The following is a 27367-nucleotide window of genomic DNA, read 5'->3' on the forward strand; positions in this document are numbered from 1 at the left end:
CTGGGTGGAACAGCCTAAGCCCAAAATAACAGAATTCTGTTCATTCAATTTATAGTGTGAGATGCTACTATATAATGAAATCCATCCAAGACATTCTTTAAGTGACTTTTCAGGATTCCTTAAAATCAAAAGAATGTCATCTGCATAGGCAATTATCTTTATTTCTACCCCCGCTACATCGATACCTTTTATCTGGGGATCTAATTGAATCACAGTAATGAGTGGCTCTAGACTCAGATTGAAGAGCACCGGGGATAAAGGGCAACCCTGTCGTACCCCATTAGATAATTTAAACTCATCGGTAAGATAACCGTTTATTTTTACCCTAGCTGATTGATTTGTAAACAATTTAGCTATTCTCCCAATAAAAAAGGGCCCCAGGCCTATTTTACGTAAATTATCGAGCAGGAAATGCCTAGATAACCTGTCGAAGGCCTTTTCCGCATCTATTGTGGCCAGGATGGCCTCATGTTTTTTAGAATTACAACTGTGTAATACATTAATAGCTGAATAGATGTTGTCTCTTATGTGCCTGTGCCCTCTAAAACCGCTCTATTACTCCCCCAAAACCAAGTCGACAATCTTACCAAGTCTGGCAGCCAGAACCTTGGAATAAATTTTAACATCGCAATTAATTATCGAAATGGGGCGATAATCAGCACAGAACTGAAGTTTTTTACCTTCTTTGGGTATTAAAGATACCGTAGCTTCGTTTGTCCTATCCGAAAAGGTGGCATCCACCCCCTCATCATTTACCACAGTACACATATTCAAGGACAATGTAGTAGAGAATACTTTATAGAATTCGATTGGGAAGCCGTTGGGGTCCGGACATTTACCACTTGCACTCTTCTCTATTGCATCCACAATTTCTTCCGGGTATATAGGGGCTTCCAACATCTCTCTTGACTCATCATCAATAGAGGGAATTACTATCTGTTCTAGAAAATTGTTATCCCCTGAGGCTTCCGTACACCCCTCTAGATTGTACAGGCTTTCATAATATTTCCTGAAACTTGCACCAATATCCTGGGCAGCAACTTGGAGATTCCGCTTCTCATCTATTATATTTTCAATACATTTCGAACTGTTTTCTTTCCTAAGGAGCCCCGCTAAAATCTTCCCGGATCTGTTTCTACCTATTTGATATTTCTTTTTAATTCTACTGTATTGTTTCGAACATTGTTCATTCAAAAAACTATTAACTTCATTTCTGATCTTATTCCAATCAACCAATGAGGTACTCCCTGGATCTCTTTTAAGGAGAGCTTCTTGTTTATACAGCTCTGTTAGTAGTCTATCTAACTTCTCTTTAGTTTCTCTAGTCTTCCGAGCTTTAAATTTGATAAAAAATCCCCCTTAAAACACATTTGAGTGTATCCCATAGAACCCTCTCGGTTATACCCGGAGTACGGTTATATTCATAGAACTCATCAATTGCTTTTTGGATCTCTCTTACGATTTGATCATCTTGGAGGAGACTAACCTCCAAACTCCAGCTTTTAGATAGAGAAATATCCCCCACTCCCCCTATAGTAAGCCTCACAGGGGCATGATCCGAAAAGGTTCTCACCCCAATGTTCACATCTACCGTACCACCGACTTGATTCTGGGGGATCAAAAAGAAATCCAGTCCTGAGAACATTCTATGGGCATGTGTATAATAAGTATAATCTCTAACACCCAAATTATATATACGCCATACATCAATCAGTTTATGGGCTCTTAGAGTTTCGATTAATTTTTCCCTCTCTTTATTAGATATATTCCCTCTTCCCACAGTGCTATCCAAATCCGAGTCCACCGCCAAGTTAAAGTCCCCTCCGATAATGATCCTACCTTTCCCACAGAGTCTCACCAGCTCTAAAAAATGTTGAATATATCCAACTTGCCCCTGATTTGGTGCATATATATTTGCTAATGTTATAAGGTTGCCCCTGATCCTTCCCAGTACAATCAGATATCTAGAATCATCATCCTTATAAATTCTCTCTACTACAAATTGGATCTTTGAGCTAATAACAATGGAAACACCGCACGCCTTTTTCCTAGGATTGGCATTATTTATCCATATTATGCAGGATGGCTGCCAAAACGCACATAATGAAAGTCAATGGGGATGCAATGGTATGCGTTTTTCATGCGTTTTTCATGCGTTTTCAATGCGTTCTTGCTTAAAAAAAATGTTGAGTGATGCCGTTTCGCTTCCTGTTGTCTTCCTAGTGATTTGCATAAAACACAATTGAAAAACGCATGAAAAACGCATGAAAAACGCATACAACATTAACATAAAACTTGACATAAAACGCAGCCTTTTACGCTATGTTATATGTGAACCCAGTCTTAGAGCAGAAAGAAAGTTCTGAGTTCAGGTCCGCTTTAAAGAGACTCGGTAACAAAAATTGCATCCTGTTTTTTATCATCCTACAAGTTCCAAAAACTATTCTAATGTGTTCTGGCTTACTGCAGCACTTTCTACTATCACAGTCTCTGTAATAAATCAATGTATCTTTCCCCTGTCAGACTTGTCAGCCTGTGTCTGGAAGGCTGCCAAGTTCTTCAGTGTTGTGGTTCTGCTATGAACTCCCCCTTCCAGGCCCCTCTATGCACACTGCCTGTGTATTAGGGCAGCTTCTCTCTTCTCTTATCTTTTACAAGCTGCATAAATCGTCCTCTGAGCTGGCTGGGCTTTCACATACTGAGGAATTACAGACAAAGGCAAAGCTGTTTGCAGGAATAAACGAGCAGCCTGAAACTTCAGTGCATGAGAACTGCAGGGGGAAAGAAACACACAAATGATCTCTTGAGATTCAAAAGGAAGGGTGTATACAGCCTGCTTGTGTATGGATGTATTTTCTATGTGTGGACATACTGTACATCAACCTACTTCCTGTTTTGGTGGCCATTTTGTTTGTTTACAAACAAACTTTTTAAAACAGTTTTTAACCACTTTTAATGCGGCGAGGAGCGGCGAAATAGTGACAGAGGGTAATAGGAGATGTCCCCTAACGCACTGGTATGTTTACTTTTGTGAGATTTTAACAATACAGATTCTCTTTAAGCAACCTTTCTGCACAATTCTAGCAATAAACAAAGTGACATGACGAGTCTTGGCAATCACAGCAGGCTGACAGGTTTTCCTCCTGAATGAAGCCTGCTGGAGCCCTCCACAGTTGTTCTGTTTACAGTTCTGAATAAAGAATCAAGGAGAAGTCAGGGCTGCTGTGTGATTATAAATAATTTGTGCTTTCCACCAAGATTCCCTTTCTCTTAAAATGTTCCTTTCCATGCAAGATGCAATCTTCTGGCAGAGACTCCCCTTGGAATACTAAGCTTTGACACACTTTTACTAAAATGTATTTTTTAATGCTACTTTTGTAAGAGAATGATTATGACATTTGATCTTGTCTTTAGCTTTGACTGCTCTGACTTTAATAGCTTAAAAGATTAGTCTTCAGAAAAGGGATATTCCAGTTTTTAGGGAGGTTAAATCACCGACCAGATTCTTATGTCTATCAAGGGCTCTTAAGGAACTTCGTCAAGGACCCCTTTGTAGCTGCAAACACAGCAAAGAAATAGCAAAGTGGTAAAAATACAGTGAGCGTGGCTAGAAATGTGGTTAGGATGATAACCATATAAATAAGAAAGAGGCAAATTCAATTTACTATCAAAGGGAATTACTGAAGCAAATCATTCCTAACAAGGGCTAATGCTGAGTACACAATAAGTTTTTCCGCTCGATTTTCGAGCCGATCGTTTTTTTCTGCTTGATTCTCCACTCTATTCTGCGCTCGATTCTCTTATCTTCCGCTCGTTTTTCTTAACTTTTTTTATACACTTCTATGAGAAATCGAGCCAAAAAACGATCGGAAGGAATATCAGAAATGTTGGAAATGATCTATTGAACCCATCTATCAGGGGTAAAAACGTATGGTGTATTCCCAGCATAAGATACACTGGTGTAACAACTTTACCTGTCTGTGGCCGGTCCCGCGATGTTCCTCACGGCGTCTCTGGTGGGACTCACTCGTGCAGAGGATCTTCCGCGTCATCTCCTCCGGCCGACGTCTCCAGCACGGCCGCGGGAAGTCAGGAAGCACGCGTGCGCAGTGTCTCTAGACGCGCGCGCGTGAGCCAGAGCGGCCCTTACAGGTTAAGGAGGCGTGTCTGAGGGAAGACCGTCCTCCTGTGGGTTGGGCTCATTCCCTCTTCAAAGGTATATTAGGCCAGGCGAGACATTCACTCGCTGGCCTTAATACTAATCAGTACGCTGGTTCCTGGCCTTAGCAAGCTAGCTTCTTGAGATACATTTATATATTGTGTAGCCGCACAATATATATGTACTCTAGTCAGTGAGTCTTGTATATTTGTAGTTATTGAAGTTTATTATTTTGTAATTTACTGATATTATATCTATTGTATATATTCTGTGTACCGACTTTTGCCTGCCTTTCGACCGCGCTCTAGCCTGATCCTTCTGTACCTTAGACATCTGATTTTCGTGACCGACTCGGCCTGTCCCTGACTCTGTTACCGCCTGATCCTTGTAATATGATAGACATCTGATTTACGTGTATTACCCTGCTCGAATTTGACTACGATTTTGCTTAACGACTCTGTACTTTGACAAACTTGTGCACAAGTTCTGACTGAATCAGACTATTACCTTGTACTGTTGTTGTGTTATATCTGTACGGCATCTTATCACGCCCAGCGTGACAACTGGGATTGATGCAATAAACTTTGGTGCCTTTAACACTTATTTTATCTAAATTTGCTATCTTCACTTTACCCCATCATTTTCAATTAACAGCCACAAGACAAGTTTTGTGTTAAATTAGTGCATAATTAGTTGCATAAATTAACGTGTAATCAGCAACTTCACATAAATGAACTCATTCAGCATTTAATTCAATGATTGATTAACAATTGATTACCAATTCATTACCTTGCCTTATAAGGATGCTAAATTTCCCTTGGCCAAGACAGTCATTTGTGATCAAAGAATACCCAACCAGCTCGGGATGACCCAAAACTACTAGTAAAGTAGTGGGGACAAAAAGAGGCCTAAACGCCCTCCTACTAAAAAGCCAATGCTCAGTGTAGTGTGCCTTCTTAAAACAACAGGTATTTGCTTTTCTCACATCACCTTTAAGTGAACTACTGTAGTCTCCCACAATGCATGACTGCTAAATATGCAAATTATTCCTTTATGTTCCTGAAGCCAGGCTTACTTCCAGAGCTACTGGTGTATAGCAAGCCTATAGCTTATACATTTTACAGAGCCACATCAACCCAACATGCAGACAGCCTTTTTCGAACTATTGGTCCTCCACAGTGCATGGCAGTGATTGATATGGCTCTATGGGATAGGGACTTGGACCAGAACAACAGAATACCTCCTTCCCCTCTACTTACAGCTATAGGAGCTGGTAGCTAGAGTTAAGGGGGGTCTCCATTGCTTGTTACTACTATCTGTACAGGGGAATTGGGGCTAGTATAGTGCAAATCAGGGGGTGGGTAGAGGGCTATTCATTTCAGTACAGCTATGCATGACTGCATATGCAGCTGGGAATGATCTTTGATATGTAAAACATCATAGAAGACTGCATTGACTGTAATACTGGGAATACACGATGAGATTGTTGGCAGATTTAGTGTCTGATCGATTTTCTGATCGTTTTTCCGATTGTTTTTCCATTCACTTCTATGAGAAAATCGATCAGAAAAACGATCAAAATCAGATGGAACCCTTTGGAATTTATCTATCAAGACTATCTGCAAAATAAAAAAAATAAATAAAAAAAAATTAATATGGTGTATTCCCAGCATAAATCCTGCACATCACAATTGTTTGTTTGGTGAGCATGAATCACTCACTGACTCCTGCTGTGGCAATGCAGCTGCACTAAATTAAGAGACTGCAAATTGGTACACGTTGGCTTAGTAAGTCAGCCTTAAAATCTCTTTAACGTGAAGGGCATTATAAATTAATCAAAAAAATGTTTCTGTAAAGTACGGTAACAGTTAAAACCTTTGTTTGGTTTGTATAGCTGTCTTAAAAATAATGGTAACTACTAGGGATCTAATTAAAGTTCAGATGGTCTGTGAAAAGAAAGTAAAGAGAATGTTCAATATCAAAGATCCAGATATCAATAACAGCCTGAAACAGTGGCGTAGCTAAGGAGCAGTGGGCCCCGATGCAAGTTTTACAATGGGCCCCCCCCAAGCACTCTATACGTGATAATTGATACGGGGCACCAAAACCTGCCAATGGCAACTACAGTGTCAGAGGTGCAAGAAAAGGATAGGAAACAGTTTGATAAGGAATACCACTATTCAAAGTATCTATAGAAGTGATTATTATGAGCACAGGACTAATAGAGAGCTAATACTGTAGTTGAGGGTGGGCCCTTTGGGGCCCCTCTGGCCCAAGGGCCCCGATGCGGTCGCTACCTCTGCAACCCCTATTGCTACGCCCCTGGCCTGAAAGGGGTTTGAGCCTTTCCCAATATGAGCGACAATAACAAAAACATTTACTGGCTTTAACCACTTCACCTCCAAGGGTTTTCCCCCTTAAAAAAACAAGCAATTTTCACCTTTCAGTGCTCCTTCTATTTATTTACCTACAACTTTATTACTACTTATCAAACTTATCTTGTTTTTTTGCCACCAATTAGGCTTTCTTTGGGGGTACTTTTTGCTGCATTTTAACAGGAAAAATAAGAAACAAAAAATGGAAAAAAAATCATTATTTCTCAGTTTTTGGCCATTATAGTTTTAAAATAATACATGCTTCCGTAATTAAAACCCGCACATTTTATTTGCCCATTTGTCCCAGTTATTGCAACGTTAAAAATATTTCCCTAGTACAATGTATGTCGCCAATATTTTATTTGGAAATAAAGGTGCATTTTTTCAGTTTTGCGTCTGTCACTATTTACAAGCTCATAGTTTCAAAATTAACAGTAATATACCCTCTTGACATATATATTTAAAAAAGTTCAATCCCTAAGGTAACTATTTATGTAATTTTATTTTAATACAAAAGAAACTGGGTAATTATGGGATAGTGTGGAAGGTAATGGGCTTGATTCACAAAAGAGTGGTAACTGATAGCACGGCCGTTTTCGCGGATCGCGAAATCGCAAATTTTCACGCAAAATGATAAAGTTTTTTCACGCAAAACGGATATCGCAAAAATCGTGAAAATTTGCGTTTTCGCGTGAAAATGGGCAATTGCATGCGAAAATTCGCGATCGTGTGAAAATGCATGCGAAAACGGCTGTGCTATCAGTTAGCACTTTTTTGTAAATCAAGCCCAATGTGTTAATTTAAAATGTATTTGTGGGTCTTTTTTTAAATTAAATGTGTGTAGGTGTATTTTTACTATTTGGCCACAAGATGTTCGCGCATTACTTCCTGTTGTGTCTATATAGTACACTAAATCGGAAGTAATGCATGCATGGGTTCCGTCGGAAGTAAACAAATGATCGTGGCATCTCTTTGATACCTGCGACCATCCATACGAGAACAGACAATAATGAATGGGAACTGTGTTCCCATTCATTTATCTCCCATTTAAAGGGACCCTGAGCAGTAAAAATAAACAAAATCGGTACTTACCTGGGGCTTTCTCCAGCCCACCGTAGGTCGGGAGGTCCCCCGGCGTCCTCCTGGCTCCTCTTCCGGTCCTGCTGCAGAATACACCACCGGCGACACCCGGACCGAGTGTCAGACTGACACTTCCTTATCGGTGATGCTACACATCATCACGCTGGCCGCTACGCGTCATCACGGCGGCCAGCGTGACAGTACTGCGCATGCGTGGTTTTCTAACTCTAAACCGCACATGCGCAGTACAGTCACACCAGCCGCCGCGATGACGCGTAGCGGCTGACATGATGACGCATAGCATCACAGAGGCAAGGAGAAGAGGGAATTTGCAGGGACGTAGTTACTCATCTCGGGGGAGGGGAAGTGGTTAAATGATTACTCTACTCCACTTTAGTGTAAACATCTATATAATATATACTGTATATATTTAGTTTGTAACTGAATGCCATAAATATCTTTAAACTTTAGTTTGCCGCTGCTCCAACTTCCCTTTTTTTGGAAACTTACTTGAAACCATGGCAAAAGTGTACAGTTTGGTGTCAAAAATACCCAGAATTTATTTTTTCTTTGTCTCATTGGTTCATTAGTCTAAACAAAGCAGGAAGTAAAACTTATTTCTCCCTTGTCCCTTCTCAACCCCACAGATTCATTGGTTTTATCAAAGAGCTCATATATTCCACAGGGAGGAGAGACCCTCCATTCCAAACTGATGCTGGCATGCATAGGTAGATTTTGGGAGTAATCACTCCCATTTCAGTAACAGCTAACAGCGATGCAAGGAAGGTTACTGAATGGCTCACCCTGAAGCATATGAAGAGGTTCAGAGGAGGGAATAGAGTATAAAAAAAACAATATAATCAGTGTAATGCTGTTTGATAGAAGAGTTAATAAGGGCTGGTTCAGACGGACGGCTGCTGGTATCTGTCCTGGTCGTTTACTGCCAGGATTTGCCATGCCCCACATTGAGATAAATGGAAGCGTTCATCTCAATGCATTTACTGCCGTTTGCGTAAGCGCCACAGTTGATCGAATATTCTGAGACGCTGCAAGCACTGCATGCTTCTAGTGTCAGTGTTCACGGTTCTGTATCCCCCTTAGGACTAAAAACATGGCGCGACAACACAACAACAGGAAGTACTGCCAAATGATTTTCGGCTCGGTAGTTGGAAAGCTTTTAGCAGCCAGCGTTGTGAACTGGCCCCAAGACTGCTTTTTATCTTAAGGAAAATGGAGATATGCTTTAAATCACACATGGTTAAGTATGATGATTCCAAGTCCAGAATATGCACATTATTATTGGATAACAGTTTTTCCACAATATTTACAAATACTTTTTATTTAAAAATATAAAGGCAGTAGGATAGTCTATATGTTTATGTGTGTTTAGATGTACAATGAAATCTAAGTTTGCATTCTGTACTGACCTTGACCCCAATGTCATAGGTGCCGTAGACTGTACTGATGACTTCCTGTCACCATTCTATGAATTTCCTATCTCAGTGTGCTGTAATTACAGACATAGACACTGCTATGCTACATCCGTTTCGTATCCTCAGGCTCCGCTAACTAACATAGTTTTGAATGTGGATACATTTTACTAATGTTATTTGCGGACATTGTGTGGAAACATCTGCAGAGCACATGTAAATATATTTGACAGCCTTTAAAGCTGAGTATGCAGCAACATAGTGGGACGGCTCCCCTTGGCTCAATTGCAATGAAATGATAACATTTAGACGTAACCTTCCATTACTGCTCTATGCAGTGGAAAACTGCTGCTTGCCCATTCAACATGCTGCTATTACAGTCAATGTTTTCTAGCTCCTGCCTATCAATGTTTATTTGATTTTGCCCTTAAACTGAAAGTTTTCATAAAATTTTAGGACAGAATCTTCATCTCAAGCAGATTCAACAGCAATACATCACAACATCAGTTTTATGTAACATTTCAGTATCCTACCCTGCAACAATTATAATTGCACCCTTTTTGTTTGTAATGCCGACACCTATCCTAACCCTAAAGGACAACTATCCATTAACAAGATTTTTTAACCTGGGCTGGGGACAGCTTGTGTAATAGTGTTCCTAAATACTGTTGTATCTGTTCCCCTGCGTATCTATTCCTTTTAATTTTATCATTTTTTTTTCCATCATTCCACCCCCTTCTCCTCTCCTCTTTGTGCAGGTTTTATACACATCGATCAATCGTAATTGTATGTGTGTGGATGGTGCCACAGTGCTATTTGTTGCCCCTGTGTCCTAGATGGAGTGTACAGGAGCAACATAGGCTACCGCTCACTTTTGCTGGCTGGATGGAAGCAATTCTTCAGCTCCTGTATCCCCGCATCATGATTTCGGGGGTCCCTGGGGTGGCATTGCCCTGCACCTATGAGTTTGAAACGGGGACATGGCCCTGCCCACATCTCCATTAACAGACGGGCAAGGGGAAGGTGGCATTTTTGGGTACTACACACAGGTTAGGCTCCTCTGCTGTGCAGCAACTCAATCTGGGCACTGCGCTGCACAGCAGGAGCCATTCTGATATGCTATGTGATGCTTTGATCATTTACCTATGATGCATGAAGGAGTATGAGGGATTGTCCCTCCCTGATTGTGATGGGTGGTTATCCAGCAGTATGTTATATATTGACTTCACATTATGGTGAGATTGTTTGTCTGCACCTTCTGAAGGATATAAGCCCGACGAAGGCTGCAAGGCCGAAAGCTTGCTTATTCTTATTCATTTTTAGTTAGCCAATAAATGGTATCATCCTGATTTAAAACTTCTTGCACTTTCTGAAGAAGTCAAGTGTGTGGTGATGATGCAATAAACAGAATACTGCATTCATAAGTTTGGTGTGCTAACTTGGCTCTACATCCAGCATTTTAAAGTGAACCCGAGGGGAAAATACACTGATGAGATAAGCAAATGTATCTATCCTTCTACTCCTAAAAATGACTTTTTAGATATCCCATGGTGTTATTTTATGTTTGAACATTTACAAAGTACTGTATATTCTGGCATATAAGACTACTTTATGACCCTTGAAAATCTTCTGAAAAGTTGGGGGTCGTTTTATACACCGGGTGTCATTTATACCAGGTGATACACAATGCTGATAGCCAATGCGCGTACGCGGCCAGGGTATGGAAGAGAGAGAAACGCTGTGCCCATAAAACATGCCTCTTCCACCCATCTGGCTCGCCCTATCCTGGTATTGCATATATGAGATCTGAGAGGTAGAGAAGGAGGTAAATAGGATACAAGGGCGGGCAAGACGAGTGGAAGAGGCGTGTTTTATGGGCACGGTGTGATCTATTCTTCCATACCGCTCTGATAAACAGGGAGACAGGGAGAGCTGACTAATTAGAATCAGAATAACTTTATTTCGCCTAGTACAACTGGATTTGTACCCGGAATTATTTTTGGCCCATACAGGGTCGGTGATGGTACAGTAAGTGTTACAGTAACAGTAACATTGCAAGTACAATACAACATAAGGCATTTGCACAGTACCTAACCATCGTGACAGAAGGACCAGAGGGGTAGTCTGAGTGCTATGTGAGCGGAGCTGCCACATTAACCTGCGGCGCTCAACGCTCTGCAGCAATTTCAGATGCCCGCTGTGTGTCCTTAGGACAGAAAGATGGAAGAAAAGAGAGAGAGAACAGAGAAAGAGAGAAAGGTAGACAGCAAGTTAATAGAAAGAGAGTAGAGACAGAGAAGGAAAGAAAGAAAACAAGAGAAATGGAAAAGTCCTCCGGAGATCTGGTTGGCTGCTGGCATCCCTGTCTTGCGGCCTGGGATGGTGCGGTCGGTCGACGGTCGGAGGCAGGCAGCAAGACCTCAGCCGATTGGCAGTCAGAGCGCGGCAGTCATCAGCTGCTGCCCACGTGGTGGGCTTCCGAGTCCTCAGGGCTCCGCAAAGGGACCTGGGCTTTCAGAGTAGTGTGGGCCAGGGGGACAGCACTGGCCTGCAGCTTAGTGTGGGGCCAGGGGATAGGCACTGGCCTGTGGCATGGAGTGGACCAGGGGATAGGCACTGACCTGTGGCATAGAGTGGAGCCAGTGAGTGGCATTAGCCTGCAGTTTTGTGGGGGATCGGCACAGGTCTGCGGCTCGGTGTATGGCAACACTGACCTGCCAGAGGTGGGGCCTTGGCAGCCTTAAGTGATCCGAGGGTGATAGTGCAGAGTGGAACCAGGCAGCCTAAAGTGATCCGAGGGTGATGATGCAGAGCGGATTCAGGAGTTACCGCGTCTTAAGGCAGGAGGAGGCTGTCGGCAGTGATGGAGAGCCGGGTTCCCGCATGTTGTGCTGGACTGCCGAAGAGCGACTGCATGGTGCACCCAGGCAGCGGCAGTGGAGTGGCAGCAGCTAGGACCGGGATTCCTCAGAAGCAGCTGGGGCCAGCATCACATTTCCAGCCTGCGCGGAGTGCCAATCAGTGGCGATGGAGTGCTGGAGCAGCGGCAGGAGGGACTGTGATTCATCTGGAGGCTGTGCAGTGTTCCAGGCAGCAGTGGTGAAGAGTCCCCAGTCAGCGGCGGTGAAGCAGGCAGCAGAGGTGAGATTGGAGCGGCTGGGGCCGGCACCACGTGGGTCGTCAGCTGAGCTGACCACAAGGTAAGCCACACCTCAGGGCAAGTGCCGTTTCGCCAGAGCCTGGTCAGCCGGAGGGTCTCCCATCCGCCCGATGGTGTGGCAGAGCTGGAGGGAGACTACCTAGGCAGTTTTTAGCCATTGGTCCAGGGGGAAAAGGGGTGAAAAAGAAAGATGTGGACTGGAGCCCCATGGCTGTGGCTACCCAGCAAGCGCTATCTTCGTTGGATCCACTTGTAGACAGGTATAGCTGACCAATCCGCTTAGGGAGAGGGAGAGTTGACCAATCCAACCAGTCAATCACCTGTATACTGTTATATACTGGGTACCACATACAGTACAGCACCAGGATCTTTCACGCATAGCACCAGTACATGATTTTTTTATTTATTTATTTGGTGTGCGTTTGAAGAGGGGTAGTCTTATATGGTGAGTATATCCCAAACTCTATATTTTAACTGAAAAAGTTGGGGGGTCGTCTTATACCCACAGTCATCTTATATGCCGGAAAATATGGTAGATTTGATGTTTTACTGTCTCTGCAAAATGGCAATCTATGAAGTGTCCCAGAGCTAAAATTATTATTATTCATTGTATTTATAAAGCGTCGACATATTATGCAGCGCTGGACAATAAATATATACAATGATACAAAGGATGAAAGACGTAACAAAGGGTATACAACATAGGACATATTTATACAAGGCAAACAGGGTAGATACATGATCATGCAATTTTGGGCTTGTTAGGTAAGCCCAGTATTACAAGTATGACGCGGTAATAGAAAAGGAGCACACAATCATGTAGAATATACCAGGGAAGGGAGGACTCTGCCAAAGGTTTACCGGTAAAATCTGGGTGGGGGGGTACACACTAGGTTAGGGTTAATCCTGCAAGGTTCCGACAAGAGATAAATAAGTTAACGCTTTCATTTAGAAAATTAAAAGAAAGGAGCATAGCCTAGTTATTAATGTTTGGCACTGTACATACACATGTTTATCTTATTATGTCACATATTTGCGTGAGTATCCTTAAAGTATATGGACTTGTGCCTAGTCTGCAGGCTAGCGATGTGTTCTGTTAGTATGCATGCTAAAACCATGCACATCTTAAAGAGGAACTCCAGTGAAAATAATGTAATAAAAAGATGGTTCATTTGTACAATAATTATGTATAAATGATTTAGTCAGCGTTTGCCAATTGTAAAAGCTTTCCTCTCCCTGATTTACATTCTGACATTTATCACATGGTGACATTTTTACTGCTGGAAGGTGATGTCACTGTAAGTACCTGCTGCTTGCTTTTCTGGCAGTTGTAAACAGCTGTAAACAGTTATTTCCCACAATACAATGAGGGTCACAGACAGGAAACTGCCAGAACCATGGTCCTCACAGTTTCCTGTGGGAGGCGTTTCACCACAATATCAGCCATACAGAGCCCCTTGATGATCGGTTTGTGAAAAGGAATAGATTTCTCATGTAAAAGTGGGTATCAGCTACTGATTGGGATGAAGTTCTTGGTCATGGTTTCTCTTTAAAGTGTACTCGAGCCACAACTAAAAGGAAATACTTACCTAAGAAGAGGGAAGCCTTTGGATCCTGTAGAGGCTTCCCACAGCAGCTTCCAGTCTCCATTGTCGCTCACTGACCCCACAAAGATTTCCAACAAGGGCTCCGTGCTACCATGCAGACATGACCGTGCTTGCACGAATGCAGGCAGTACACGCTAGTGCTAGAAGAGGAGCGCAGCCCCAATCCTCTGGAGGGTCTCAATCAGGGCCACCATCAGAAATTTTGGGGCCCCTCACACATCATCAGGCCTGAGCCCTCCTCCCTTGGCCCACCCACTGGCTGGGTGGGCGTGGCCATGACATGTTGTGGGTGGAGCCAAATATTAGCAAAATACAGGTAGTCCCCGGTTAACAAATGAGATAGGGACTTGTAGGTCCGTTCTTATCCTTCATCCATTCTCTTTTGTCCCCCTCTGTCTAACCTCAGTTTGTGCCACTTTTGTGTCCCTCTGTGTGATCTCATGTTCCCATCTCATCTCTTTTATCCCTGTGTCTCTTTTGTCCGCCTCTGTTCCCCCGTGCCTCTTTTATCCCCCTGTGTTACCTCTTGTCCCCTTCTGTCTAAGCTTGTCCCCCTGCCCTAGACAGGTATAGGTTCCCCAGTATAAGTAGCCAGGTATAGGTGGTGCCCCAGTATAGGTATTCAACTATAGGTTATGCCCCGGTATAGGTAGCCTGGTATAGTTGCCCCCAGTATAGGTAGCCTTGTATTAGTGGTGCACCAGTATAGGTTAGCCAGGTACAGGTGCCCCCAATATAGGTAGCAAGCTATAGGCGCCACAGTATAAGTAGCCAAGTATAGGTGGTGCCCCAGTATATCTAGCCAGGTACAGGTGGTGCCTCAGTATAAGTAGCCAGGTATAGGTAGTGCCCCAGTATAGGTAGCTAGATATAGGTGGTTCCAGACCCAGTATAGGTAGCCAGGTATAGGTGGTGGCCCAGTATAGGTAGCCTGTAGCCAGATATAGGTGCTGCCCCAGTATAGAAAGTCCGCTGTAGCGGGCTCACTTATCTGCTCCCCATGTTCAAGCGCTGATGTCACTCTTCTCTCAGTGCTGGAAAGTGGTGTGCTGGTTAGTGAGCCACAGGCCTACAGCCAGCACATGCAGCCCTTCCAGCGCTTTGGGAGGGCCCAGGGCCCCCAGAAGCCATGGGGCCCTCACTGCAGTGTCAGTTGTCCCCCCCTGATGGCTGCCCTGGTCCCAGTGAATGTAAACAGGAGCGAGGAGGACCCAGATGTAAGATCCATTCCAGAGGCTTCTCTCATCGTAGGTAAGTATTTCCTTTTAAACCGAGCTTTGGCTCCGGTTTACTTTAAAGCAAAACATATTAATATCAAGATATCTTTTCCAGTGAAGGACAAATATTTGACATTAGAACATCACAGTGTGATTAAAAAGATATCATCATAATAGTACTACAATGACATGAATAGAACACTGGAAGGTTTATTATAACCTTCCTTACAAGTTCATTATGAACTCTTTATTGAATTGAGAAAATCTGAGAATTCATATGCACAAATCACAAAGGATTCTTTTTAGTGGAATTTAAATGTGTAACTGAAAGCCTAACAGCAGACTATCCTTTGTGCCTTCTAACAAAACGTCAGTGAACAAAGCACCCCAGTATATAATGTGAATGTGCCACGTAACCTTCTCTTTGTCTTTTCTCTCTCCTCTAGATGCCGGTTGTAGAACAGACAAGGTAGTTGAAAGACGTGTTTGATATTGCACAGATAAGGGGAGAAGAAAAAACATTTAGCTCTGCCAATCTGAAGATTCAGCCTTACTGGGGAATAAATAAATGAAAGCACAAGAGAGCAAGAGGCAAGAAGTAACCTTAGCACCTTTCTGGAAACATTTCTGCTAAAAGATTTCACTCAAGATATTTGCCCAGTATTAAGATTATTGTGTGTGATATTCCTCCCATTTAGTTATTTTTTACTGTCACACACACACACACACACACACACACACACACACACACACACACACACACACACACACACACACACACACACACACACACACACACACACACACGCATGTACATACACACACACACACACACACACACACGCACACATAGGGGGCACTGCTGGGGGCGCCTACCTATGGAATCTGTACTGGAGGCACCTACCTAGCTAACCAAGCTGTGTGCCTGTAACTTCAGCTGAGATTACATACTGTTTTCTTCTTATGGATAAGGCACAGAGGAGAGGAGCTGGAAACCTCCCTGTGTATAGGGATATAACAGCATTCAGCCAGGATCTCAGCTACTATTTCTTAGGCTCCGTATACATGTTAGATGACCCTTGGCCAAGACTGCCTTTCAGGCCAAAAATCTAGCAAGTGTACATGTGTCCCCCCTTACCCTGTCCAACTGAATTCACTCTATCATCCACTATGCCGTCATCACTCATCTATACTCTATAGACATGGCCCTCGGATGTAGCCTCGGGGGGCATCTGTACAGCTTGTGCACCAGAGTTTTGCCTGAATTATTAAACTCATTCCTGAGGGAAGACGCTCATTGAGTATGTGTGCCTACATTTAGAGAAAGGATATCTATAGTGGCTGGTGCTCCCACTGACACGTCTTCTGATTCATCTGTAAACAGTAGGATTGGTTGACTAAAACCAAGCTGGATCGGATCTGTGACCTAGGATTTAACGGGCCCTGAGTTTTCTCTCAGGAGATGTTTTCACAACTTATCAATAAAATACCTTTTAAACCCCCAGCAAAAATGGAAATGCTCAACATAACTTTGATATTACACTTTTATCAACTTCTTGTAATACTTTTTAGTTGTTAGATGTTGAAAAGTAATTTTGTAGACACGATGAAAAATGATCTCCTCCAGGTTACATTCTTGCCTGAAGAGGGAGATTTAAGCTTTATGTTTGAAAATCTTGAGGGTCAGTGGGTGCCAAATTAAATGGGGAAGGGAGCAGCAGCAGGAAAGAGAAGTTCACAAGAAGTCCTGAATGTAGGTGTGTGAAGAGTTTATTTTCAAAGCAAAGATTACATTTTGAATGGTCACTCAGGATTAGGTGAGCATGAATTCATCATTATATTGTGCTTTATAAGTTTTAAAAGATTGAACTGGGTTTCTTGAGGAAAAAGCATTAGAGAGTAAAGGTGGATGGGTGGCGTAACAAAGATCATAATGTATTGGAATGTAACCAGCTGGATCAAGGTAGGCTACAAAGAAGGGTGTTACAGTAATCAAATCAGGATATGATGAGGACATGTATCATAGTTCCCAACTGTTCCCTTTTTGGAGGGACAGTTCCTCTGGGAGCTATATCCTTCTGTCCCTTTTTCTTCTTTATGTGTCTCTCTTTTATGACTGATGTACTGATGTGAGGATTTTTCTACTAAAAAATGTGTTTAAAGAAACACAATCGATTAACATGTTTTTTTTCCCATTGAGATGGGAATAGTTTAGGAAGTGCTCCTAACTACTGGTGTATACATTTCATATGTAACCTCTTTGTTTACTGTTATCAAATTCCTTTCACAATTCACTGACAGGCCAGGGTGACCAGGGTGATGGACCAGTGAAACATGGGGGGAGGGGGAAAATCCCTCTCCCTACATCTGTTAACCCTGTGTGTGAGACAGGTCTCACTAGCTGCTGCTCTTAACCTCTTGCCGACCGCGTCACGCCGGTAGGCGTGGCCGTGGCGGCAGCCCCAGGACCACCTAACGCCAATTGGCGTAAAGTCCTGGGGCTCTGTTTTGCAGGAGATCGCGCGCAGGCTGCGCGCGCATCTCCTGCTTGGGGGGCGGAGCTCCGCCCCGCCTTCAGTCTCCGAGCGGCTATTGCCACTCGGGAGACTGTTAGACGGCGTGATCGCCGTCTATTTACTCTGTGCAGCGCTGCGATCAGCAGCAGCGCTGCACTGGGGACAGCCGTGTGACACGGCTGTCCCCCTGGGGGACAAGAGAGCGATTGGCTCTCATAGGCAGAAGCCTATGACAGCCGATCGCCGTAATTGGCCGGCTGTGGGGAGGGAGGGAGCGAGGGAGGGAAGGGATTTAAAGGAAGAGGTTTTTTTTTAAAAAAAAAGCGGCAACACAAATATTTATAAAAAAATAAATAAACATGGGGGGAGCGATCAGACCCCACCAACAGAGAGCTCTGTTGGTGGGGAGAAAAGGGGGGGGGGGAATCACTCGTGTGCTATGTTGTGCGGCCCTGCAGCTTGGCCTTAAAGCTGCAGTGGCCTTTTAAACTAAAAATTGCCTGGTCACTAGGGGGGTTTAGCCCTGCAGTCCTCAAGAGGTTAATGAGCTATCTGCATGGAGAGCAGAGGAAATGTATCTTGTTTGTAATTGTGCATGAAACATGACACCCAAGGCTTTTCATATAACTCTGTAGTTTCACATGCAAAGAACAGGACTGCCTGTGTCATATGCTTCACAAAGCACAGACTCCCCTTTGCAAATGAATAATTTCAATGCAGCTACAACCTATACACAACAAATTAAATTTTTTGCCTCTGATATTTAGCATAAAAAGCAGGAAAATGTTTGCAGAGCTATTTAGACATTTTTTGTACATTGTCATTTTAGAACACTTGGTTTGATTGTTTTCCTTTAACAGACTCTAAATTGTATTCCAATCCATTAAAGAGACTCTGAAGCGAGAATAAATCTCGCTTCAGAGCTCATAGTTAGCAGGGGCACGTGTGCCCCTGCTAAACCGCCGCTATAGCGCTGCTAAACGGGGGTCCCTTCACCCCCAAACCCCCCACTGCGACACTTGGTCGCAGACTTGGTCGCTCCTGGAGGCAGGGCTAACGGCTGCAGCCCTGCCTCCAGTCACGTCTATCAGCGGCGCATCGCCGCCTCTCCCCCGCCCCTCTCAGTGAAGGAAGACTGAGAGGGGCGGGGGAGAGGCGGAGATACGCGCTGACAGACGCGCGTGGGGCAGGGCTGCGGCGGTTAGCCCTGCCCCAACCAGGAAGCGCTCCCCCGCTGAAACGAGGGGATTTGGGGGATCAGGGACCCCTGTTAAGCCGCGGGATAGCGGCGGTTTAACAGGGGCACATGTGCCCCTGCTATATATGAGGTCTGAAGCGAGATTTATTCTCGCTTCAGACTCTCTTTAAATTGATCAATTTTGTATGTCCCAGTGTTAATATAAAGGAAAATGAATGATGATGGAAAGGACCAACATGCTTTGAATTATCAAACTACATTTTTTTGTTATAATTTGTGGTATGCACTGGGGGTGTGGGGGTTAGAGGTGGCAGGGGCGTTTCTTAAAAGTATCCCTCATTCTCATCTCAAAACGTTGCATACACTACCATTCTAGTTTGTGTCTTGTGCATGCAAAGGGCAAATGTGGGAGATTTTTTTACCAGTGATATTAGAAAACCTTGGCTATCATTTGCTAACGCCACCAAAATAGCATGAATGAAGGTGATCTATGCGCCTAGGAATGCACCCGCCAAATTTGAAAACATTTGGGGAAGTTGGCCACGATTATGTTGATCCTGACTTGATTAGGGATCAAATTATTTCATTGATTGGGGTATCAAGGAGGTGCACTGTAGATCCTGAGTGATATCTCACATTGGAAATTTTATGGCATTTTTGTATTACTTTTGTTATTATTAGGGATGGGACGAATCCACAATTTCTTCGAATCCGAATCCGGATCCGAATCTAAAAAGGTTCTCGAATCTTTCGAATCCCGAATCTAACGAATCCTGCACATAAGAATTGTGCGATCCGTACTATAGTTGCCCGCAGTATAGGTACCCAGGCATAGGTAGCGAGGTAAAGGTGCCTTCAGTATAGCTAGCTAGGTATGGGTGCCTTCAATATTGGTAGCTTTCAGTATAGGTAGCAAGGTATAGGGGCCTGCAGTATAGGTAGCAAGGTATATGGGCCTTCAGTATAGGTAGCAGGGTATATGGGCCTTCAGTATAGGTAGCAGGGTATATGGGCCTTCAGTATAGGTAGCAGGGTATATGGGCCTTTAGTATAGGTAGCAGGGTATATGGGCCTTTAGTACAGGTAGCAGGGTATATGGGCCTTCAGTATAGGTAGCAGGGTATATGGGCCTTCAGTATAGGTAGCAGGGTATATGGGCCTTCAGTATAGGTAGCAGGGTATATGGGCCTTCGGTATAGGTAGCAGGGTATATGGGCCTTCAGTATAGGTAACAGGGTATATGGGCCTTCAGTATAGGTAGGTAGCAGGGTATAGAGGCCTTCAGTATCGGTAGCAAGGTACATGTGCATTCAGTATCAGTAGCAAGGTATAGGGGCCTTCAGTATAGGTAGCACAGTACATGTGCTTTCAGTATCGGTAGGTAACTAGGTATAGGGGCCTTCAGTATAGATAGCAGGGTATATGTGCCCTCAGTATAGGTAGGTAGCTAGGTATAGGGGCCTTCAGTATAGGTAGTAAGGTACATGTGCCTTCAGTATAGGTAGCAGGGTATAGGGCCTTAAGTATAGGTAGGTGGTAGGTAGGTAGGTATAGGGGCCTTTAGGTAGGTAGGTAGGTAAAGGGACCTTCAGTATAGGTAGCAGGGTATAGGGCCTTAATTATAGGTAGGTATGTAGGTAGGTAGGTATAGGGGCCTTTAGGTAGGTAAAGGGGCCTTCAGTATAGGTAGCAGGGTATAGGGCCTTAAGTATAGGTAGGTATGTAGGTAGGTAGGTATAGGGGCCTTTAGGTAGGTAGGTAGGTAGGTAGGTAAAGGGACCTTCAGTATAGGTAGCAGGGTATAGGGCCTTAAGTATGGGTAGGTATGTAGGTAGGCAGGTATAGGTGCCTTTAGGTAGGTAGGTACGTATAGGGGTCCTGTAGGTAGGTGGGTAGGTAGGTAGGTATTGAGGCCTGTAGGTAGGTATAGTGGCCTTTAGGTAGGTAGGTAGGTATAGGGGCCTTTAGGTAGGTAGGTAGGTATAGGGGCCTTTAGGTAGGTAGGTAGGTATAGGGGCCTTTAGGTAGGTACATGGGGGGGAGACTGTAGGTAGGTGGGTAGGTAGGTATTGAGGCCTGTAGGTAGGTATAGTGGCCTTTAGGTAGGTAGGTAGGTATAGGGGCCTTTAGGTAGGTAGGTATAGGGGCCTTTAGGTAGGTAGGTACGTATAGGGGGCCTTTAGGTAGGTATAGGGGCCTTTAGGTAGGTAGGTATAGGGGGCCTGTAGGTAGGTAGGTAGGTAGGTATAGTGGCCTGTAGGTAGGTAGGTAAGAATAGTGGCTGGTAGGTAGGTAGGTATAGTGGCCTGTAGGTAGGTATAGGGGCCTTTAGGTAGGTAGGTAAAGGGGGCCTATAGGTAGGTAGGTAGGTATAGCGGCCTGTAGGTAGGTAGGTAAGGATAGTGGCCGGTAGGTAGGTAGGTATAGTGGCCTGTAGGTAGGTATAGTGGCCTGTAGGTAGGTAGGTATAGTGTCCGGTAGGTAGGTAGACCCCCCCGTGCCTCCTCTGCTCACCCCCAACCCCCCACGACCTCCACCGTCCCCCGTGCCTCCTCCGCTCACCCCTGCATAATTATTTACTCACCTTTCCCGTGGAGCGCAGAGCGGCAGACCTCTTCGTTACTTCCCTGTCCCCTCTAGTGGCTGGACCGGCTTTTACTGATGTATATTATTAAAAAGAAAAGTACCCCTCACTCATAGAGCCCAATTGCTCTATTGGTTCTTTATAGCAATTGGGCTCTATGAGTGAGGGGTACTTTTCTTTTTAATAATATACATTTAGCTATACCCCTGAGTGGAGAACCTTTATTATATTGAGGTGAATGCTCGCTAAATAGATTAAGTTACGGCTTTTACTGATGACGTCATTGTAAAAGCCGTCACTAGAGGGAACCAGGAAGTCAGCGAGAGGTCTGCCGCTCTGCGCTCCGCTATGGATAGGTGAGTTGATACAGTATGCGGGCGGGCGGAGGAGGCGCGGGGGGTCGGAGAAGGACGAGTGCGAGCGGCGGATGTGCGGCGATGCAGCGTCGGGATTCGGCGGATTTGTATAGTGGAAAATGGCGTCGGGATTCGAATCCACGAATCTCGAATATTTCCCAATATTCGAGGGATTCGTGGATTCGCCGGATTCGTCGTCCCATCCCTAGTTATTATTATGATCGCTGAGTATTAACCGTTGTAATGCTTACCTTTTTCTCAGTAAACAGTGTTTTATTGATCAAAAAAAAGAATAGCATGAATGTAGCCAGCAGATGGCAGTAAATAAGGATGAGCTGAATGTGCCTGATTTCATCTGGTCTTTTAAACAGGCTGCTCAGAGCTGACTGGATGAACAGTGGAAGCTGCTAGCACATTCTCTCACACATTTCACCTTTCCTTATCCGTAATCGAGTAGTACACTTGTAACTTGTTTGAAAAGAAAGCACCATGTACACATTTTGATCTGGCTTCGTGAAAATCCCTTGACCTTGCTGATTCATGTAAGTTTTTGCCTGCAAAAATCAAAAGGTTTCCTTTCATAGCAAGTCAAAAGATTAAAGGGTTTTCCAACAATTGTTGCTGCCTAACAGCCTATGAAATGTTTTCTTTGTAGCTCTAGTTTTTCAGAGATACCACTTTCAATTTGATACAACAGAACAATTCCACCTAGAAACATAGATAGCTGGCTCCTGTGCACTGAGGCTTAACACGACCTGACAGGCTATGTGATCTGCATAAGGACAACGCCTTTTCAAATGCTTATGTCAAGGCATTGCTCTCTCTCCTCTGCTGAATCAATTATTTCTGAGGCAGTTATCAGGCCTAAATAGCGAGGCTGCCGTTAAATGAAAGTGGATAGGAGAACTGTATTTGGGCTTCATTATTCGGCAAGTGGAAAGTGCAATGGTTATTCCAGGGCCATAACTACATACTTGAGGCCTGCCAGCAAAACTTTAATAGAGGCCCCCAATGTTCACCCCCTGCCTCCCCTTAGTGACCTAGAAAAACTGGGGGCCCATCTTGCAAAGGTCATAAAACAAGTGTGGCCATCATTATCTTCACACCCACAACAAGTGTAGCAAAAAAAAAAAACTCCTGATGTGGAGGATGGTCCCCTGTATCGGAGAAAGGGAAGATTAGTAGTAAGGTCCCGCCCAGCTCTAGGCCCTCCTGCGACTGCAGGGCCTGCTCCCCTATTGTTATGCCCCCGGGTTATTTGCAAGTAACAAGTTCACAGGAAAACAACTTCTGAGTGACATGACTAGCAATCTGCATTGAGATAGGTTGCTATAACGTCCTGGATTTAAAATGCAGAACACATTATTTTGACTGAACTGGAATATGCATTGGGATAAACCAATATGATATGTGCTGGCAGATCAGTGAGCAAGCCACTCACTAAACAGGTACAGAGATTTTTTGGACCTTGATAATTTCACAACTGCTCTGTTCAGTTTGGGATACTATGCTCTGCCCCAAACCTCGGTAATCCACAAAGGAAAACCAAGGTACAAATAAACTGATTATATAAACAATTATATTTATCCTCCTACTCCTAAAAAATGACTTTTTGAGATATCCCACAGTTTTTTCTCATGTTTAAATCTACTTTTAAGTTTATAATGTTTCATTGACTCTGTTCAATGTCTTGAAAGTATGCCAAAGCTAAAATCTATGAACTCTTGACCCATTTTATCTCTTTCATGCTCTTAGTTGTTCTCTGCAAGGAAAGCGGTTTATGGTTGTAATTCATTATCAGAGAGCATTACGCTATTGTCCAACTAGGTCCCGACTGGAGAGAAGCTGTCATTTGCATAGCTGAATGTTAACTCTTTCATGCAGAGAAAGAAAAAGGGAACACAGACTAGTTATTTGTATGCTTAGCCCAATACATGCAAAGTTTCATCTCATCAGTAAAGATGGCCCGAACCTCCGATTTTTGGTTCGCGAACCGGGTTCGCGAACTTCCGCAAAAGTTCGGTGCACGCGCACTTTCGCGAACCGCAATAGACTTCAATGAGGAGGCAAACTTTGAAAACTAGAAACACTTATGCTGGCCACAAAAGTGATGAAAAAGATGTTTCAAGGGGTCTAACACCTGGAGAGGAGCATGGATGAGTGGGATAGACGCCAAAAGTCCCGGGGAAAAATCTGGATTTGACGCAAAGCAGCTTTTAAGGGCAGAAATCAGATTGCATGCTAAATTGGAGGCCTAAAGTGCTTTAAAACATCTTGCATGTGTATACATCAATCAGGGAGTGTAATTAGAGTACTGCTTCACACTGACACACCAAACTCACTGTGCAACGCACTGTAAACAGCTGTTTGTGTAGTGACGGCCGTGCTGTACTGGTGCGCACCATGACGAGAGTGCAGGTGATGGCGGCTTTCCAGCCCATATGGTCGCCGGGCTTAGGTAGCTGAATGACAGAACAGTGACTGTCCAGCTGATCAAATTTGGTCTGTCCACAATGAAGCAACCACCTTATTATCTTGGGTGTGCCCCCTCTGAGACACTCATATAGTCGCCGGTCATTGCTTCATTGTGATACGCAAGCCCCTTCACCGCGGCAAGGTAATGATCATGAAGGGGAATTGGCACATGTACATGCCTTTTGTTTTGTTGTTGCAGCTGCAGTGCAGCTAGAAAAATTAGGCAGGCATGTACATGCACCAGAAAAAGTAGTATAGCGGCCGCTGCTAGCAGCGGCCTTAAAAATTCAGGAATCCACCTGGAGTCCTGGACCCTGTTGGTGGTGGCGGAGAAGGCAATCAACCGGCCTGCGGGCAGAGATGCTGTGTGGTGACTGACTTAGTCTTGGGGCAGGCAGTCACACCTCGTGCAGGCAGAGATGCTGTGTGTGGGGACTGACCTGAGCGTGCTTTGCAGACCAGGCATCCGTGGTCAGATGGGCCCTTAACCCAACGCTGTGTGCCAGAGATGTCACCACTTGCCTTTCAACATCACGGTACAGTTTAGGTATCGCCTTTTTTGAGAAAAAATTGCATCTTCCACTGCGGTGTGTGGCTTTGCTTTTGTGTGCTGCTTTTCCTCAGGTGGTCATCCCATTGCAGTTTGTGCTTTGTAATCATGTGCCTTCGTAAGGTAGTTGTCCCTACGTGGGTCTTGGTCTTTCCACGACTCAATTTTTGATGGCAGAGAGTACAGATGGCATTGCTCTCATCTGAGGCAGACACACAAAAAAATTTCCACACCACTGAGCCCTGAGTGATGGCACTTTGGTGGTGGCAGCCGACTGAGTGTTAAGTGGGGTGCCAGAATCAGAGCAGGAGGAGGAAGATATGTCACACTTCCGTGCGGAAGCTGAGAAACATAAGGTGTTCTGTGTTGAATAGTCAACTACGTCCTGACAATATTGGGGGTTGATGGCATGTGCCTTCTTCTGAACACTGTACTTTGGTCGAGGGCCGCACAAAATCACGACAGCGCGACCTCGAACAGACCTGCCAGGTGGCCTGCCTCTGCCTTTTGTTTTTTCCATATTGGGGGGATGAAGTGAAAGGTATGCACTGACTTGACTAATACAATGTGCAGTCACACAGGTGCAGTTAACAGGTATGCACGGAGTGGTATATCACACTGCGTGCACTCACGTAGGTAGGTGGGTGCACTGCGAACAACAGGTAGGTATATGCAGTGATGGGTATTATAATGTGCACGTGTCACACACAGACAGGTACTGAACAGGCGCAGTGACACTGCGTGTGCTCACAATAGGTGGGTGGGTGCACTGTGAACAACAGGTAGGTATATGCAGTGATGGGTATTATAATGTGCATCTGTCACACACAGACAGGTACCGGACAGGCACAGTGACACTGCGTGCATAGAGATGAGCGTAATGGCGTAATTACGATTTCGCGAAATTTCGCGTAATTAGTGTAATTACGATTATGGCCGTAAGTACATAATCGTAATGAAGAAGGATTTCGCGAAATTTCGCGTAAGCGTAATTTTCACGTAATTTTCGCATTACAGTGGGTATTACGAAATGAATGCGTATGGCCATGCTCCCAAGCGGAAAAGTTGACGCATGGATCAATGTTAGGTAGCCGCCGACTTTAAGGGTTAATAGCAAAGTCCCCTTAAGCGCTAAGAGCCTCAAATTTGGAGAATATATTAAGGAGATCAGGAGGAATAAGAGGAAAAAAAATTTTTGCAAAAAGACCTTATAGTTTTTGAGAAAATCGATGTTAAAGTTTCAAAGTAAAAATGTATACATTTAAAAACCCGCTGACTTTAACGGTTAATAGCAAAGCCTGCTTAAAGTTTAGGAACACCAAATTCCTAGGGTATATTAAGGGGATCAGTGGGAATAAGAGGAAAATTTTTTTTTTCAAAAAGACCTTATAGTTTTTGAGAAAATCGATTTTTAAGTTTCAAGGGCAAAAATGTCTTTTAAATGCGGAAAATGTCAGTTTTTTTTGCACAGGTAACAATAGTGTATTATTTTCATAGATTCCCCCAAGTGGGAAGAGTTTTACTTACTTCGTTCTGAGTGTGGGAAATATAAAAAAAAAACGACGTGGGGTCCCCCCTCCCAGACCTCTTTAACCCCTTGTCCCCCATGCAGGCTGGGATAGCCAGAATGCGGAGCACCGGCCGTGTGGGGCTTCGCACCCTGACTATACCAGCCCGCATGGTCCATGGATTGGGGGGTCTCGGAAGGGGAGGGGCAGCCAAGCTTTCCCCTCCCCCTCTGAGCCCTTGTCCAATCCAAGGACAAGGGGCTCTTCTCCACCTCCGATGGGCGGTGGAGGTGGAGGCCGCGATTTCCTGGGGGGGGGGTTCATGGTGGAATCTGGGAGTCCCCTTTAAAAAGGGGTCCCCCAGATGCCCACCCCCCTCCCATGAGAAATGAGTATAGAGGTACTTGTACCCCTTACCCATTTCCTTTAAGAGTTAAAAGTAAATAAACACACAAACCCTTAGAAAAAGTATTTTAATTGAACAAAAAACATAACCACGAAAAAAGTCCTTTAATATTCTTAATTAACCATTAATACTTACCTGTCCCTTTAAATAAATGATCCCACGCAATATCCTCGGAAATGTTCTATCAGTTACAATGTAACAAAGTTATTACAATGTAACAACTTTGTTACATTGTAACTACGCCGCACCCGACGCCACTCGCCGCTCAGCCGCCGCATACGCGTCCTGCACGGACCCGACAGAGCTCTGAGCTATATAGCTCAGAGCTCTCTAAGCATCTTTGTATTTGGGCTCCAAGGAGCCCCATTGGTCCTTAGCAGACCAATGGGGTTCCTTAAGATTTGAAGGAACCCCATTGGTCTGCTAAGGACCAATGGGGCTCCTTGGAGCCCAAATACAAAGATGCTTCTCAGAGCTCTGAGCTATATAGCTCAGAGCTCTGTCGGGTCCGTGCAGGACGCTAAGTCCCCGCCGGCTCCGCTGCCCTCCCCGCCTCTCCCACATGTCACCCACATGTCACCCACATGTGGGTGACATGTGGGTGACAGATGTGGGCGGGGTGGACAGCGGGGACTTAGCGTCCTGCACGGACGCGTATGCGGCGGCTGAGCGGCGAGTGGCGTCGGGTGTGGCGTAGTTACAATGTAACAAAGTTGTTACATTGTAATAACTTTGTTACATTGTAA

General features: G+C 44.3%; 1 protein-coding gene and 1 long non-coding RNA gene across 5 annotated transcripts in view; one reads left to right on the top strand and one right to left on the bottom strand.

The window, feature by feature from the left end:
* LOC137516955 (uncharacterized) overlaps window positions 1-15683 on the top strand; it is a 41288-nt gene extending 25605 nt beyond the window's left edge. The window contains exon 3 of the long non-coding RNA XR_011020541.1: window positions 15475-15683. This is a non-coding gene — a long non-coding RNA (uncharacterized lncRNA). The remainder of the gene's footprint in view (window positions 1-15474) is intronic.
* Window positions 1-27367, bottom strand: part of SLC24A2 (solute carrier family 24 member 2) — a 259384-nt gene that overhangs the window by 180486 nt on the left and 51531 nt on the right. The gene's annotated exons all lie outside the window — the stretch shown is intronic.

The sequence above is a fragment of the Hyperolius riggenbachi genome, chromosome 1, assembly GCF_040937935.1.
Source record: "Hyperolius riggenbachi isolate aHypRig1 chromosome 1, aHypRig1.pri, whole genome shotgun sequence".
Classification (NCBI taxonomy): Eukaryota; Metazoa; Chordata; class Amphibia; order Anura; family Hyperoliidae; genus Hyperolius; species Hyperolius riggenbachi.